This window comes from Seriola aureovittata, chromosome 8, assembly GCF_021018895.1.
Source record: "Seriola aureovittata isolate HTS-2021-v1 ecotype China chromosome 8, ASM2101889v1, whole genome shotgun sequence".
Lineage (NCBI taxonomy): Eukaryota > Metazoa > Chordata > Actinopteri > Carangiformes > Carangidae > Seriola > Seriola aureovittata.
This window is the reverse complement of record NC_079371.1, coordinates 27,749,095-27,767,510: the sequence shown is the minus strand read 5'-3', so window position 1 is coordinate 27,767,510 and position 18,416 is coordinate 27,749,095.

Here is an 18,416-nt window from a genome sequence, read left to right as displayed (position 1 = left end):
AGTGGGGATCAAATACCATCCATATACATTATTTCATTAAGTACATGGAAATAATTGAAAACCTAACTCAATTTAAATATTATGAAATAAAATGGGATATAATGGGACTGAAACTCCAACTCCTCCTGACATCAGGGTTATTTTCTCCAGAGACACAGAGGACTTTACATTACTGTTCTCATAGATCAGTTTACTTGTCATGGGGGGGGGGGGGGGGGGGGGGAGCAACCAAAGTCATAGATTCACTCTGACTCATATTCCCACAATGAGTGAATGCACCATGATTTCATCTCACTCTGAGCTCACTGCAGGTTCACAGACTCCACACGGGGATGGAAAGTTGACAGGAACAGAAGACATCCCCAAAATGATTTTGACCTAATTCTAAAGAGCTAAAACCTCTCTGCCCTTTATCTCTTTGCTAAAAGAAAAACTTTGTAGTCATGGCAACTAGCAGCAGCCTGTCCCCTGTTTTCACTCGGAGGTGTTTTGGTGATTTTATTCGACTCTGTGATTCAATACACTTGTGCGATGATTCAGTGGATGTTAAAGCGGCCACTTTAGCCTACAGTACATTCAGCTGTATCAGTCTGATGTGGTACATGTCCACTACATGCTTCCTTCTCTGGCTCAGTGAAGGCCCAACATTCATGAGCAGGAACTTTAGAAGTTCAACTACATCCTGTGTCTTAAATTCATATCTGACCATGTGTCAGGCTCAGTGATAGTTTTTATATTGCAGAATTTTTGAATTTTTTTTTGTAATCAGGTTCTAAAGTGTTTTTATTATTATTTATGCAAACTTAGTGAATAATGTGTCTCAGTAGTCTTTAGGTTGGTATTAATGCAGCTTTATACTGGAGATTGTTATGAACATGTTTGCAATTTATTATCAAACTCAACTATTTTTGTAAAAAAAAAGGAAGTAGCTCATTTGATTCCCAGTTTATGGAGGCAGTCTGTATTTCTAAGCTGGTACTCAGGTGCAGTGTCCAGTTCCAAATCTGACTGCGTTACACAGAAAACTATGAGCTCTGTAACATGTAGGACATTGCCTCCGTTGTTTCGATAAAGTTCAGCTGCGTTCGAAGCGGGTGCAGTACGTGGCATTATGGATTCTCTCCTCACCATCCAGGGAGTTCAACGTAGGGGACTAAACAGGGAGCTCGTCTGTAAAATGAAAAAAAAACACTTTCGGATGATGTTCGGTCATTTTCTTCATTTGATCACTGTGACTTTAATAAAGTGAGTGTGGCTTAAGTCTTTTAAGATGCCACATTAACCAAAGTACTGTTTATATTAATGCTTTTTTGTTTCTCTTGTGTGAGTGTCTTTACATTACTGTAATTTTGCATAATATCCACATCAGTCTATCAGAGTGTGTGTGTGTGTGTGTGTGTGTGTGTGTGTGTGTGCTGATGGAGGCAGAGCTCTGGGTGGCTCAGCAGGGATCCTCACCTCGCCTGAGGGTGGATGAGCCTCTCAATCCAGCTCTTCCCCTGTGGATCACTCCCAAAGCTTCCACTCAAATGACTGAATATCCTCTTGGCTCAGTCCGGCGCGGCACAAATACCTTTAACTATGCAGCTCTGACTCCTCTGTCACATTTTCTACGGTTCTGAAGATGATCACACAGTTAGATTCACAAGTGTCCATTAAATTATTGATAAACTTTTAGCTTCAGTGTCTGTTATCACTGGGTATCAAAACTTAAAAACCCACTTGGCCAACAGCTGGAGAATGACCATCATGTGATCAGTGTGAAAACAAACAGTCCTCTCTCTGTAGTGCGGGAATTCTGACGATCGCAACAGTGACCATGATTGTTACCCGCCAAAATGTCTCCGGCTGCTTTGTTAACCTCATGAACATTTGACTTTAACATTGTGATTTATACCAAACTTTGAAAACCCCTCGCGTCTTTACAAAGTTCATGTTAGACATATTTTATATTAGGCCTATTGATGAGTGAATAAATCTTCAGTTCATTACGGAGCGGAGAGTGTATGCTCCTTGTGTGCCCGCCTATGTTGGGACATATTATTCTCTTGATAATGCTCCTTAAAATAACAGTGAAATACTGCGCCACTGACTTTAGACCAGAGCACAAGTGTATCTGCTATTTCCTCTCGCTTTGAAAAAGGCTGTTCTAAAGGTCTCAAGAACTTCTCGTCATGACAAGCAGCCAACGAGGTATTTTGTTTGACTCGTAAAATGCCTTTGGTTCATTTATGTTTTCATGCTATGTACTGCATAACATGTTGATGTGTCTTTGTATTATGTTCACTCACAGCGTCATTGAGGCATCATGAAGGTGTGGAGACATCAGAGAAAAAGGCAAAAGGCGATTGGTGAAAAAAGGTGGTTTAATAACAAAAGATTACTTAACAGTATGAACAAAAAAGAGAAAATCCAAAAAGCTCAGGGAACGCTGGCGCACGACAGCTAACCGGATCAAAACTGGAGACAACAGCAGGAGAGACAGACGGACTGACAAAGACAAAGGGGAAGACAGAGACTTAAATACACAAGGGAGCTAAGGGTAATAGAACACAGGTGGAACACATTAGGGTGGGGCAAACAATTAACAAGGAGGGAAACGGGAGAAAGACAGGAAGTAATCTTGCATGGGACATGGGAAGTGATTTCAAAATAAAACACGAAATAAATCAAGTCCAAAACAATTAAACTTAAAGCATTCAAGAGTCCAAAGTCCAAAAGTGTTCACACCAAAGTGTCCTCTTAAGGACAATGACAAAGATGTGCCAAAGCAATAAACGCCCGTTTCAAAGAACCAAGCTGTGTCTGTGTTGTCCTGAAGAGAGCTACATTATACCTCTAATTTATAAAATATTGATTTCTCTCGCCTTGAAAAGAACCCAACTCTTCACTCAGTTAGTTAACGTATGGTAACTATAATTCCCAGTATTGTAACTGTTCTCTTGGTTTGTCTGTATTTCTTTTTAAACACATGAATCATCACGGTGCGGCGTCGGTCGCACTCCAGCTGACAGGCTCAACGTCCATCTTTTGATTGAACTTGAATGAAGACGAAAGTGAATGTCAGAGAAGAAGAAAGGGTGGTGTAATATTATCCAGAACCTCTTGACTTTCGATCTTCTGTTGTTTCATGTTAACTGGATGCTGCTCTTCTCCTAATTGTCTCGGCCAAGGAAAGACATGATGTATTCTCTCTCTCTGGTTCAGCCTCATCAACTCTCCCAGCGCCTCGTGCGACGCTGTGTCCAAACAACATTTGTTCTTGTCATGTGTTAAGTTACACTGTATGTATGAGTGATATGTGCTGGAGAGTGTTTGTGTGTGATCTCCACTGCAGGGCTTGACTGCAGTGTGTTGTAAGTCATTAGTTAGGATAACAGATGGATGTAATGTACAGTGAGTATTATGGAGGCCATCATTATTCACAAAAACCAGATTAATGCCACTGTGTTCTGGCAGCCTAATGATCAGTGGGTGGAGAGGCGTTCAAATGCTAAAACAATGAAATTCTGCCTGAGGAGCTAGAACAAATTAACAAAGGGAGGGAGACAAAAAGATGCCAAAGAATCCTCTCAGCTGCCCTTTCTGATACCCCTCCCCCTTAGAAAAAATATTAAAAAAATAAAGGAATTTAAGGAATGAGGGCATCCTCCAATTTCCTAGTCAGATCATCTCAAACTATTATAAACCCAGACTCAGAGGCAGAGCGCTCCTCAAAGCTTCTTTTTCCAACTTTCAGCTCGCACCATTCTCTGTGGCTGCTTTGATTTTTTGAACCAATTAAAGTGAGACAAAAGCGAGCTTTGCCAATCAGAAGTGACAGCAGTCATTGGGCAAATATTGAAATCGGCGAATCACAATAAAAACTCAATCAAACTTTGTCTGATGTCTTGGCGGCAGTGCATTAGTCACTGGGGGACTCCAATCAGCCAAACAAAATGAGCCTGTGTGTTTCAGTCAGATTTCCACACAGCAGCACACACTTGTTCTACAAGCAGCAGCCCACACAAGAGAAACTGATACGGGCTGAGAAAACATCTGCACATTGTTCATTGTAGCAGCACGGCAAATTCCCCACGCAATATGCTGAAAGCAAAGCACACACGCTCACTTGAAATGATTGTCTCTCATTTCCGCCTGCAGTTGCCATGGTGACGCAAATTTACTTTTATGAAAAGAGAAATATCAGATGAGTTGATGAGTTTCCCCTCTCTAGGTTTTAGATGGTAAAGTGTACGTTATGATTTTCCTCAGCTACTTAAAGTCATGTTGTTACAGATGCAGTGTAATTGAATATTCCTTTAGCAAAGTGAATGCAAAGCAAAAATGCAAATGCTAAATGTAAAACAGAGCAGCTCCACAGGGACAGTAGCTTCAGCTCCAGGTCCAGTGTAACAGTGATTAAGGTCTAATTCAGACTGTGTTCATCTGAACCTCTGGTAGCCTGTGTCTCATGGTTAATATGAACAATCTGTTATAATTAGCAATCCAGTGAATAAACCCCCCCCCCCATTCCTCTGTGATATACACATGGCCGTATCTATGTACAGCAGTGGGGTGCTGTGAGGGCGAGCAGTGCTTGCACCAACTCCTCCTCCAACCCGAACAACCACACAGGTAGTTTTTGATACGACCCGTGGGAGTGTCTCCTGTAACAGTGCAGGTGTACCGGACCTTGGTTGTCATGGTTACAATAGTAAACACACAGACTGTACTGACATCGGCGTACCTACCTTTGTCACGATGGTTACTATAGTAAGGGTCATGGCTTGGTTAGGTTTAGGAAAAGATGTCGATTTGGGTTTAGATAAGTACTTCCTCAACATAAGACGATCTTTGTTGTCATGGTTACAATAATAACATATGTGGCTAACTTTGTCGAACAGTCATGGATAACAGAAACAACATAAACTGCTGGTTTCACATGGGAATGGAACAGCGCTCTCCTGTGTCACATTCATCCTCCTCCTGACGTGGACTCTCTCTCTAAACTACGTCACTGCACTTTTCACTTTGCTCCTGTCATAATTACTACGACCACTAGATGTCGCCTAGCAACAAAACCTCACTTGCACAGTTAAAGCTAAAAACTAAATACTATCAATCAATTAGAGCAATACCGAAGTGGAAGTCATATCTGTCCTTACATCTGATCTCAGAACAGCATTCTGTCCCATAAAGGTTCTGATGTGTGTGCATTCACCTCTTACTGCCCTCTTGTGGTGGCAGCAAGCTGTTGTCTCTGAAGCTAGCTCGACTACAGCTGTTGTATCTATAGTTTCTGTCATTTTCTGTTGACAAAGGCTGGAGCTTGTCAAGCAGAGACAGGAGTGGCATTTTTTAAGACATTTGAGCATTGAGGATAATCAAGACTGAAGAAATGGTGGTGGGCTTCTGAAGGACCAGGCCCCATCTGCAAATGTTTTCCATTGAGTGGGTCGATGTGAGGTGGGTCAGGACCACATGTAAGTACCTGGGGCTGCAGCACACATGGACTCTCTCCACAGGAAGGGGCGGGGACGTCTGTATTTCCTGAGGAGGCTGGGGTCTATTAACATCTGTAAGAAACTTCTCAAGCAAGAAGAGGGATGCTGCGTGCCTACACACACAAGTGAGGAGAGCTGGCTCCCTCACCAGTCTGTAAAATAAGCTTAAGGTTAGGCCAAAACAGGAGAACACTGAAGATGCAGTTGAAATGAAAAGACTTGTAACAGTGACATTGAAAAAAGTCATAATCAACATTGATGTAGCAGAACAGAGTATATATACATAATCTGACTGCTTGTGCTTTTAGTAGACATGTAATGGTATAGAAATTTAGTATAATGATTACAGTGACCAAAATGATCACGGTTATCAGTGTTATCATGGTACTGGTAAAATGCACAGAAAATGTTCAAAAATGAATAAAACACAACTTGAAATCATTTCACCAAGTGAATGTTTGCGTTTAAACATTAAAATAATATCATGTCCAACACATCTATCAGCATCAGCCGACGCTGTAAACGAGGGAATTGCATTTTTCTTTTCCTGCTGTGACGTCTTCAGAGCACACACACTGTAGACACACCTGTCACCTGTTAAACCAGGAACACCGCGCTACACTGCGCTCAGGGATCAAACAGTGAGCTGCAGCGCTTTTTAAAAACACACTATCACTGACCGAAGCGTCTCACACGGAGGCTCAGTGGCTTCAGCTCACTGTGCCTGTACGCTCTGTGGTCATGTCTTTTTTAACTTTGGTGTAAAGAACCTACAGTGAGTCAAATTAACCACAGTAATTAATTAACCATGGTAATCGACCGCAGTTATTGTGATAATTAAAATTAAAACGGTAATACTAAGCACGTTGCATTTCTACCGTGATATAGTGTGAAAGCGGTTACTGTTTCTTCTGTAGTTTTTAGTGATGTTGCTATGTATATGCTATATGCTATATCTTGTCAAGCATTTTTATTATTACAGTGTTATGATAGCTCATGGCCTGAGCTATAAGATTACAAATCGCAGTCAGACACAGTTTTCCTTTAAATAAAGTTTGGAGTTTTATGAGCTAACATCACTGACTCCTCAGTGTCTCCTTGAAAGCTCTACAGACGGATGAGTTGGTGTTGGTTCTGTCAGACTGTGTGCATACACACAGTGTTTCACTCATCAACAGCCTCTCCTTCCTCCTTCACCTCTCACCATCAAGTTGTCCTGCACTCAGGAAGCCAAGGCAGATCTTTTGAAGTGGACACAGTTCCCTTCGTTTCAGTCAGCGTGCCGCTGATTCCACCCGTTCATCTGAGTCTGTGGTTTCCTCCGTTATCTCCACGTGGCCACCAGATGTGAGCCAACTCACCCATGAAGTGCTATCACCCGTGGTAAATGAGCAGGGTGAACCATTCTAATCAGGGCTGTGAGGTGACGGGCCATTAAATCAGAAAAAAAAAAAAAACGAAAAAAGAGCGGTGTGATGAAAACCTGTCGCTCTGTCTCTACACTTGACCTCCTCTCTTTCATCTCATCTTCGCCCCTTTCATTTTGCCACACATCCATCCAGGCTTTCATCTTTCTATCTGTCTGTGGTTGCCAGGAGTGTGTGTGTGTGTGTGTGTGTGTGTGTGTGTGTATTCAGCTCATAATCACCTCAGTAACTAGGGGTTGTGGTATTTCTGTGTGTGTGCTGTTTCCTGTTATTTTACACTCCATTTTGCTATTTCTTCCTCATTTTTCATCACAGGGTTTTGCTCTGTAATCAGCCTGCAGTCTGATAAGGCTGTGATAAGCCCAGTGAAAAAATCACATAATAGATCTGGAATTTTTTGGCGGGTTTGGAGGTAATTACCAGATCTTACCTTTTAATTCTGCTGGCAGTTCCCTGTGATCTGTGGAAATGAGGAGGAATGTAGCGTGAACCTGTTTTAATTGGTTTTTAGATGACTTTCACATGAACTGTGAAATTGTGGTAATCAACAGAAAGGACAGCATCTAGATGGATTTCAGTTGGTGCAGCTCTCCTTCTTCTTTTTAGTCTTTAGAAGGGAAACACTTCCTGTTTATCAGCTTTGATCCATTTCGTTAACAATGCTCATCTGACTGACAGTCATTGGCTTATAGATCATGAAAGAATATAAACTGCTGGTTTCACATTAGAATGGAATATTCATCCATCCACCACCACCTCCTCCTGACATGGACTTTGTCTCTCTTTATACTACATCACCGCACTTTTCCCTTTGCTCCTGTCATAATTATTACAACCTCTAGATGTCACATATGGGCTGGTTTTTTCCCTTTTAATTACACTACGTTTAACAGATACAACTGTAGTACTTTATAGATTAAGATTTTACATGACACAAACACATTCATTCAATATTCTTGAGTGTTTTGCTTTCCTGACAGTTCTTAGGTTTTTCCACATCCACAAACCATTTGGAGTTCTGAGCCTGAGAAACCATATTCTCTAGTTTTTTCCATCCCAACAGTGAAGCATGGTTTTGGCAGCATCAGGTTGTAGGGGTTAAAGTTAACGTTAAAATCATCCATTAATATTACTTACTAACAGCTGGTCTGTGAGAAATTTGTCTTTCCAAAACCGGTCCATGGTGCAAAAAAGGGTTGGGGACCATTGGTGTAGAGTACATTGGACTGGCAGATACAGATATTATAAAGTATAATGCATGTGAAATTCATTACAGGTCCTTTGTGGCACCTTCCAGCTGGTGGCGCCTGAGACCTCACCAGTCCTGATGATGACTGACACCTTAAGGTGCATTTTGCAGTGTGTTTCGATTTCAAATGCCTGCACATTTCCCAGCTCATAAGCTTTCATTTCCTGTAAAATATTCTAACCATAACCCAGCAGTTTCAGCTACTTACTCTGTTCGCTGACCTTTTTTTTGCACAATTAGCATATACAGTTGCTGTTTTTTGAGGTTTATTCTCTTCAGGTTAGAAGAACATATATATTTAAAAACAGCTGGTTAAAACAAAATGTTCAACAGTTACAGAAATAGAACATTTGCCCGTCACAAACTAACGTAAAGCCCTGCTCAGTGTTGATGTTCCCCTTGGTGTGCATTTACACGGAGCTAACCACCGAGCATCTCCATGAAATCTGCTCTTCAGAGTGAGGAGCTGGGATTGTTGTCAATATCAGATGGTTGGAGGGTGCTGGGCTTGGCATCATAGCGGGCATCAGTGCTATCTCTGGCACAGCTCTTATTGAATTGTTTACCCTGAGAGAGAGATGGGGAGAGGAGGTGGGGGGGGAGGGGGGGGGGGGGGGGGTGACTGTGTGGGTGTTTGATGCCCTCCATCTTTCTCTGTCAGCGTGGCTTCTCCTCTGTATCTAATCCTACCAGGGCACCAGCTGCTCCCAGAATGGCATCTCCTAAGGCATAAGACACTTCCTCTTAGAACCACCCCCCTCCTACCCACCCATCCACCCAGCCCGCTCTCTGGTGTGTGCCCCCGTGGCCAGGCTGTGGTCGGTGAAGCCAAGTTCACACTGCTGGAATGATTGCAGTGACAGCAGTGTTTTTCTGCTCATCCACAGGGACTGTGGTTTATCTGGTCTGCTTCACTGAGCTGCACCAACTGGAGCTCTGACAGGCTGATCGACAACTTGATTGACTGGACAAATCACACGAGGCTCAGACAGAGGCATACAGCATTCAGGGTGTGTGTGTCTAATTCTGTACAGACTGCCAGAAGCTGCATTCATTGGAATAAGCAATAAAATAAAGGCAGATGTTATCTGCACCCAGGTGTCCATACCCAACAATGCTATTTGCACCAGGGGTGGATGATAGCCAATGTGGCTATTTACACCCAGGTTTTAGGCTCTGCTGGACCACTTCAGAAAGACTTTCTACAGTGTGGGTATCGTTGTGAAACACCAACTGAAAACGGATTGTAGATAAATAAATAAAGTCTAAAAATAAGAACATGATAACTTTTGATTTCACACAAGAGTCAGTTAAAAGCATCAACTGAAATTAACTGCCAAATGTTTCCTGACTAAAACTGTACTGAAACATATTTCCAGTGAAAACAGTTGAGAGTTGTGTAAATCATTGTCTTGTATTTGTGTTGGAGCAGTCTGTGGGATTCGGGGGAAATATGTGGGGTTCAGTTGAAATATACTTTTCAAACTCAGGCTCACCAGTAAAATATCATAACTGGTGTCACATAAAGGTACATAAAGGAGAGAGGAGACTGCTGAATGAAGTGATATAAAATATCTCTCTGTGGTGCCAAACATGTGACATATGCAGTGATTTTAAAAATGCCTTGCTTCCTGTTTTACTCCTGACTTTCTGCTCTCATTTTACATCAGAGTGAATAGTGCAGTTGGATGGTGCTCCTGCCACTTTGAAGGGCATAGTTCAAATTCTGTGAGTCTCCTGTAAAGAGGGAAATTTGTAGCCCTGACGACGAGTTAAACAGAATTTTTTGAGCAGTTACCCTCTTCTCCTACTCTAGCTGTGATGTCATCCACTCTGACCTCCTCACATAAACTCCCATTATTCATCAGTTTAAATTCCAACAAAACATTTAATATTTTAAAAATTATAAGGCATATCGCTGAGATAAGTAATTACTTGCATGTGCCGCTCACATCGCATGTTTTGTCATTTGAATAGAGTTTCTATGAGAAACTGCTGGACTAGATAGGTGCCAAACAAAGTAAGTGGAAGATGTTCTTGTGTTGGTTTGCATTACTGTATATTGAGAGGTTTTTCTAATATTTTGACCCCCTTGTGTATTAAATGGAGTGGACAGCACATACAATGTCATTTTACAGGTGTACTGGTTTAGAAACTAACTTTTTTTGGGGCTAAATTAATGAAAACAAAACCAGAAGGGCAACATTTTATTGGGGTGTAAGTGGAGGATCTCAGTCCCTGCTGCCACACCCAGGTCAATAACCCCAGAGGATTTGTACAGAGTCACCACTCTAGGTTTTGGTAAAATGCTGAAATAAAATAACAGATTCATGATCCGCTCCAGCTCAAACTTGGAAGTGTTCATGTTAACTTGTTGAAATGCTTACATCCAGGATCGTTTTTACACATGCCAACAAATTTGGATAGTGTTATGTTTTCATCCCGATCCACCTGTTTGTTTGCCCGTTAGCAGGATAGCTCAGTAAGCTTAGAATGGGTTTGTATAAAACAGCTTGTATGTGGAAAACGATATTGTGATTCAATTGTCATACTAATGGGCCAAAGGAAGAGCCAAAAAAACATTCACGGACCACTATCCAATGAATATCAAACAGATATACATTTGATTATGGCACTGTGTAGAGATAACTCACAGTTTTCCCTACGGTCTGTTCAATGGTAAAATAAACTAGAAAATTCCAGGGAAATTTTGAGTGCCACGGGGGCTACTGCCGGGATGAGTACATGATTTATTTCCAGTGTTCAAAAGTCACCCTGATCATATTCTGGTTTTGAGAAAAATGTCTTGATATAAAAGACTCTGATATAAAACAATGTCACATCTCTCCATCATGTATTATGTGGGAAATATCTCATATTCTGTCTTGTTTTTTTTTAATAAAACAAGAGGCAACATGTCTTCAAACTGGCATTTAAAGGGTTAAAATCCTGAAAACTAATAAACATTTGGTAGGTTTGAGCAGAACTGAAGTGGTTTAAGAGATTTATGCAAAAAAAAAGCAGAAAAAAATATTGATATATGATGATTTTATAGCATTTTCTTTGTGTGTCCTTTTTTGGACGTGAGGAACCCCAGAGGGTACAAAATGTGTTACCAGTGTATAATAGACCTGTAACAGTAACTGACATTAGATTTTAAAAATATGTCAAAAAAGACACTTTCTTGCAGAAATCCATACCTTCAGCTGTAACACAGCCAAAATGATCAGCAAATCAAAAAAGAAAAGTGAAGAAAATGTCCAAAAAAGGACAGAGGGACCCCTGAGGGTTAATAAATCCCATGAACCGCTATTTAAATTACCACTATTATGTTTTTTTCTGTGCTAAATTTAACATTACTGGGGAGGAGAGCAACGCGACTAGAAGTGACAGCGAGAGAGGGCTAGTAGCTTCTCCTCTCCTCTGTCTCAGCGGAGACCGTCACAACTTCATTCACTCTTTTAACAAAACAAAAAAAAAGCAACGAAGGAAGCAGTAAATGGACTTACATATTTAAGACCTAACTAAATGTAATTTAAGACCTAACATGCGGCTAATGTAAAGCTAGCGGAGCTTGGAGAGTTGGTTATCTGGTTGCTAGGCGCTTGCACACACGCACACAGGTCAGGAGCTGCCGTTGCCATGGCAATGTGAAAATCTGCACAGAATTTGGCTTCTACATGGCTTCAAACAACTGCAAATTATGAGAAAACTGTTACTTCTTTTCATAAACCGAAAAGACCGTGCCAGACACTGAAGCCAGAACTTTCTACAGTCTCTATTTTATTCAGATATTCCTTAAAATGAGTGAGTAAGCTCAGTGCGAAGACAGAGTGAGATTCTTTTGAAAAAAAAAGACGATTACATTAGGTGTCAATGAGAGTGAGACAGGTATTGCTGCCGGACTCGGCACCCCCGTTTAAATTTTGTGCAGACCCTGCCTGTCAAAGTTACATTTTATGAATCCCAACAACTATGTCTACATTTTCAGAAAGAATTATTTGTCTCCTTTTTACGGTTTGGCCGCGAGCTCGAGTTAAAAATAAAAATAAAGGTTATTTTTTACTGCTTCACGCACTCTAGCCAACTGACGCTTTCACTCTAACTTTGAAGAAAAAGTGATTTGCACTCCTCCTTTGAGTGCTCACAGTTTGAAAAGTTTACATGTTATGTAAAAACAGTTCCTGTCTTTTTGAGAGAGCAGAAGTTTTCCTCCGTTTTATAGTTTGAATCACATTTCTACGTGCAGGTATGAGAGAGCTGGGTGACTCAGAAAAAAGGTGCAATTTTGTCGAAAAAAGGTGGGTTTCTTAAGAAAATTCCAATGCATTTCTAATGCATTATTTATTCCCAGTTTTTTGGGAATAACTTTGGGAAAAATTGGAATTTTAACACCAAAAGTCATAGCACCCCTTTCGGGATCAAGACGCACGTTTTGATGTATATATTACCGGGGTTTTCTCAAAGCTGCGGGACGAGTTACGCGCCAAAATTTGGCGGAAGAATAATAAACCCGAAACAGAATATTAATAGATGCCTCGGAGCTGAGCAGCCGTGGCACTAAATATCAGACCAACACACAAGACGAATGACCATTTGCCAAGAATGAGTCGTACATTAGAAGACAAGAGGATACTGTGACCCACAGTGACCTACCAGGCAGTTTTCAGAGAACCTACTTTTTTTCATAAGGTTCCATGGTTCCAAAACTGAAACTTAAAGCATATGACAAAAGGGCATCAACAGAAGTGGTGAGTGACCTTCACTACCTGCGGGTCCACAAAATGTATGGGGATATATCCACGTGACACATTTTGTCAATGGGCTGTGAAATAAATTATACAATTTAAGTATAAATGGAAATATTGTATGTTCACAGAAAGCTTTTATATTTTTGGGGCAAGTTCAAGCCAAGTCTCAAGTCTTGTTTCATGTTTTGTCTTAGCCAACCTAAAAGCATGCATTAACCTCATAGGCTGAAAAATGAAGCCAACACTGAAGTGCAGTTACTCTAATGGCCACTAGAGTCTGGCTCCAACAGTGAGTCAATCCCTTCAGACTCCCTTGTTAATTACAATCTTTAAAGCAGAAATATTGTTTACAGTATGTTTACAGCCTGGTACAAAAAACAGTTTTGGTCTCTATAACTAATTTCCTCCTTCATGACAACTGTACGGGGGGTGAATTTTTATACAACTCACCTGTTTACATTTTAACCAGCATCCACCAGCATGCAATAAAGTCTAAGCTCCACATGCCCCACCTCTTTGACCGTTTTTGGATTAAGTGGGAGTTAGGGGTGGAGTCAGGCACTGCCAAGATGGTGACAGTTGAGCAGCTCCAAAACTGCTCTTCAGAAACCTGTGGGTGACATCAGAGAGGCTATGTCCATCTTTATATAACCTACAGTTTATGGTATTAATGGTTTCACAATGGGCGGCTGTGGCTCTGGAGGTAGAGCAGATCGTCCACTAATCACAAGGTTGGTGGTTTGATCCCCAGCTCCTCCAGTCCATGTATTGAAGTGTCCTTTGTAAAGATACTGAGCCCCAAATTGGCTCTGATGGCTGTTCCGTCAGTCTATGAATGTGTGTGAATGGGTGAATGTGGCTTATAGTGTAAAGCGCTTTGAGTGATTGATCAGATTAGAAAAGCTATTTAAGTGTAGTCCATGTATCATTCACGCAGGAATTGAAATTTAATAGATCCACCAGAACACATCACAAAACAAACATGAGCGAATATACTTATTCGACAATCAACAGGAAATAAAGGCCTGTCTATGTCAAAGCTGTCACTCTATAATGTAAGCAGTTACTTAATGTAGAAAAATGCTTCATTTTATTTGCTGAAGAATAAACAGTGAAAACAAAGCTGTGTTTCTATGTATGTGTATTATCTAATTACAAAAGCCGGATGCAAGGAACAGCAAGGGGGTTGTTTATAAAGAATTTATATGACAAGGGATCAGTGGAAATGTGTTTGTGAACTAAATGATAATGTAATGAATATTACAGTACAGATCAGCTGTTTAGTCCGTTTGTATTGTACAACAGTTCAATAAACAGACTGTGTAAATTGAGCGCTTATTGCCATTGTCATTTTTTTCTGTAGCTAGATAGTCTTGAGTACTAGGCTATTAATATTTGAATCAACAACAATTCCATGTGCTCAATTAGCTTTTTTTTTTTTTTTTTTTTTTAAATATTCATGAAAACTTAATGAAATTCATTATGTAGGTTTTTCATCCTGAAGATCTGGTGTTGTGCCAAATAAGGAAAACGCCTACCACAGTTGGCCTACCACCCAGGGTTAACAGGTATCTATTGTGTTACTGAGCAGCACCTCGGGTGGCTGAGCGGGTTGTGTAATCTTAAGGTCCAAGATCAGCGGTTCGATTCTGGGCTGTTCCTGTGTACATGGGCAAGATAATGAACCCTAACTTTCATTCTTATATAACAGTGTGTGAATGTGGGCATGTAGTAGAAAAGCGCTGTATGAATGTGTGTGTAAATAGATGAATGTGACTTGTATTGTAAAGCATTGACTAGTAAACTAGTAAAGCTATATATATATATATATATATATAAGTGCAGTCCATTTACCGGAAATGAAAAAACTACAGACTATAGTCAAATCAAATAAAGCATGCAGATGAATTGAAAGATTTATCGCCCTAAGATTTAAGAAGTAAAATGATTATTTCTGAGGCAGCAACAATAACACAATGGCAACAACTGAAGAACAGAAGACAATTTACAATCAAGCATTTAGAAATAAGAGGTAGAAAACTGGAGTCAAATGTTGAATGATAGTAAGTTTTTAACCTAACCTGAGCAGAATTTAGTAAGAATAACAACGGAGGACAATTAACACTAAGAACTAAGTCAAACTGAACATTCAAAAAACTAAACATTTTAAGCAGATTAGGCAAAAACCAGTAAATGTTGAATGACAGCGTTAAACCTTCCAGAATTTAAGTAACAACAGAAGGAAACTTACAATAAGAACTGAGAAAACAAAGTCAAACTGACCCCTGAAAAATAAAAAGCAGATTAGATAAACAGAGCATGAAAAAGACCTGAACTACCAGGTATGTTTTATGACACTACCTGTTCTCCAAGTCATTTAGGTTTCTGTAATCAGGAAGTCATGGAAACTGAGGAAGCCGTGGCAATCGGAGGAAACCAGTGCAACGGGTGTAGCTGGAACAGTCAGAGCAATGGGACCCGGCTCACTGGGACAGTTTGGAGACGAAACGTTCATCATTGTAAGAAACTGTGATGCTTTCCAAAGACAGGAAGCCCAGTTCCAGGGTTTCTATGTCATCAAGCAGGTCTGAGTGCTGAGTGACAGAAACACGGTCGATCTCAGTAATAGTGGAATTTTTGGTTGTTGAGAGGGACTCGTCACCTCCGTACTTTGATAGACAAATTAGTGAAGGTATCAGAGTCTTCACTGCTAATATGTGACTGTCCCAAAGCTGAAGTTTGATCAGTTTCACCTGCTGTGAAAACACTGAGCACCTCGCTTTCAAATCCACACCATAGGACCATCTCTGGGCAGTAGCTCATAGCATGCACCTTCGCTTTGACCTGCAACACACAACAGATGTAAACGCAGTGGCGATTGCTCTAAGACTGCAAGGGAAGCTCAGCTTCCCCTAAAATGTCAACAAAATAAGTGGTCAAATATGTGCTGTTGTGTGAACATTTCATTGACTAAATATGCGCTAGAACACGTTAATCTTTTGTTCAGAATCAGCTGCTTATCACAGGTAACCGACACGACTTCTTCTCATTCATCCCCGCAGCGCCACAGAGCTTTACACAGTGTAGACGCCGAGCGTCTCCTGACTTCAATGGGGAAGCAGAGAGTGGGTTGTTCCACTGCAGCGAAACTAGACGGTCATTGGATAAATGCTGGGCTTTGTCCCGCCCATCGGACGCTCAGCGTCTCTGGGGGTCTATGGGACAGTGGGCTGGCCCGGACGCTCGGCTTCTGCATGATGATTGGATGATCTGTCTGAGGCTGAGTCCCTTTTTGATTGACAGCGAAATGAGCGAATCAGCGATCTTGAAGTATAAGCATCCACCGGAGCAGTTTTCAAGTTTTTCATTCCGTTGTTCGGAGTTGATCTGGAGACGTTACTGATCCTCAGCGACTTTGTCTTTGTTAAAAACGACTAGCGTTGTGTTTGGCGACTCTCTTCTGTCACTCTGCAAATTTACATATAAATAAACGGACACATTTTATGATGTAGGCCGAAAATGAGCTTCCCCTCCTTATAAGACCAGCAGCCGCCACTGTGTAAACGTAGTTGTAGAAAACTAATATCACAGGATATTCTTTGACTTTAATTTTCTCGTTGGTATTTTACCTTTAATGTAGAACTTACATACTGAGTTGTTCGAACTTCAGCATTGGTTTTTCCTTTAACCTCTGTCACTTGAGTAGTGTGGACTCAAGTGCCTTTATAGGCAAAGCTCCTTGGATTTCTGTAACCTGAAGGAAAGAAACAAAGGTTACTGAAACGAAGATGGCAGACGCCATTAAGTATTTTAGTGTGCAGGTTACTTACTTAAACATCTGGTCACGTTCGTTAACTTCACAGCTGTCTGGTTCTTTGCTGCCGGACTGAACTGACGATGAAGTTGTGAAGCTCCATGACGTGGAATTCATCTCTGCCTATCTGGAGTATTGCGTTGAAATATGTGCTCCAACTCCAACCTGCCTGAGCAGCACTCTGGTTCTTCACACCAGAAACGTAATTCCCTCCGTTGGTCAACAAGCGACTTTACTCTTTCTTAATCACATGTAGAGACAATCATTGTAATGACCTCATGAGTTTGAACAGTGAAGTTAAAAAGACCGATCACCTGTAAAATTTTTGCGTAAAACGCTTTTTCACCTGTTGTTGTTGCTATATGTCCTCCTTGTCCATCTTTCCCCCCATTTCACCACACTGACAAAATAAATCGAAGTTTGAATTCACAGTGGCGTCTTGGATGTGGACATGCATGGCAGTTGCTAGGTAATAAGGTAAACTTATAAAGGAAAAAAAAAAAGGTTTTATTTGAAACTTTGAAATTCTAAATTAGAGTTGCTTCTTCACAAAAAACAGGGCATTTTGTGTCTGGGAAAGAATATAAATTTTCCGGGACAATCGCTCAAAGAAGAATCCAGGAAAGTTGGGACAAGTGGCAAACCTATCCGTAATGCCTTGATGTTATTTCTTCAAATTCCACATTTTCACTTGGACTCAAGGATGAACTGATAAGAATTAGGTGTTCAAAGATCACTGTGACCTCACATGACATATTTTTGGCCATAATTAAGGAATTCATACACTAATTGTTACAAAGGATAAAATGAAGTGATGACATTTTAAATCCAAATGGTCAAAGGTCAACTTCACTGTGACATCATAATCTTACTGCTGTTATCCAACACTGTAACCCAGGAAGGAGAGATTGCATCCAGATTTCCCTTTAACTTGGCTGGTTGGTGGAGGAGACAACCATGAGGAGAGACTTGAGTTTTTGGGATACAAGTCTCACGTCTTTAACTCTGAAAGATAGTAAGGACTTGGTCATCAAAGCATTAATGGCCACCAAACTCCACAGGATACCTTTAAAAGCACCTCATGCCGCGGTGGGTTTAACCAAGACACCATCAAGCAAATGTTACCTACACTTAAGTAAACTATGATCACTGTATCACTGAGACTGCCGCTGGCTGTTGTAAGTGACAGTCATGTTTGTCTGCCCTCCAACCTTGTGCTGTGACTAGATGCTGCTGGATGTCGCCTCTGTCGCTCTGCTGCTTTGATTGGCAGTGCCACATACGCCCGTCAGTGTCCTCTTTGAGACCCATCTGTTTCTGAAGAGCTCACATGTGGAATCAATATGCTGCTGGTGACAGCTAGGTGAGAGAGAAGAGGAGGAATGGTGTTGGTATTTTTATGAACACGGCAGTGTTTGGTATAAAAGACTAGAATCACCTCCTCGTGATTTTCTTGCTCTGCCACTCAATAGTTTCAGGTTACATCCCTGTTTATCTAGAGTCATAGAAAACATGAACCATTTGTGTCAAATTTTGTCATAATTGCTGTGAAGTCTGGAATAATGTCTAAATAGTGTTTTGTGAGGTCACACTGACCTTGACCTTTGACCACCAAATGAACATTTGTACCAAATTTGAAGAAATGTCCTCAAGGCGTGTAATTGTAATTTCAATTTCTTTGTGTTTTCA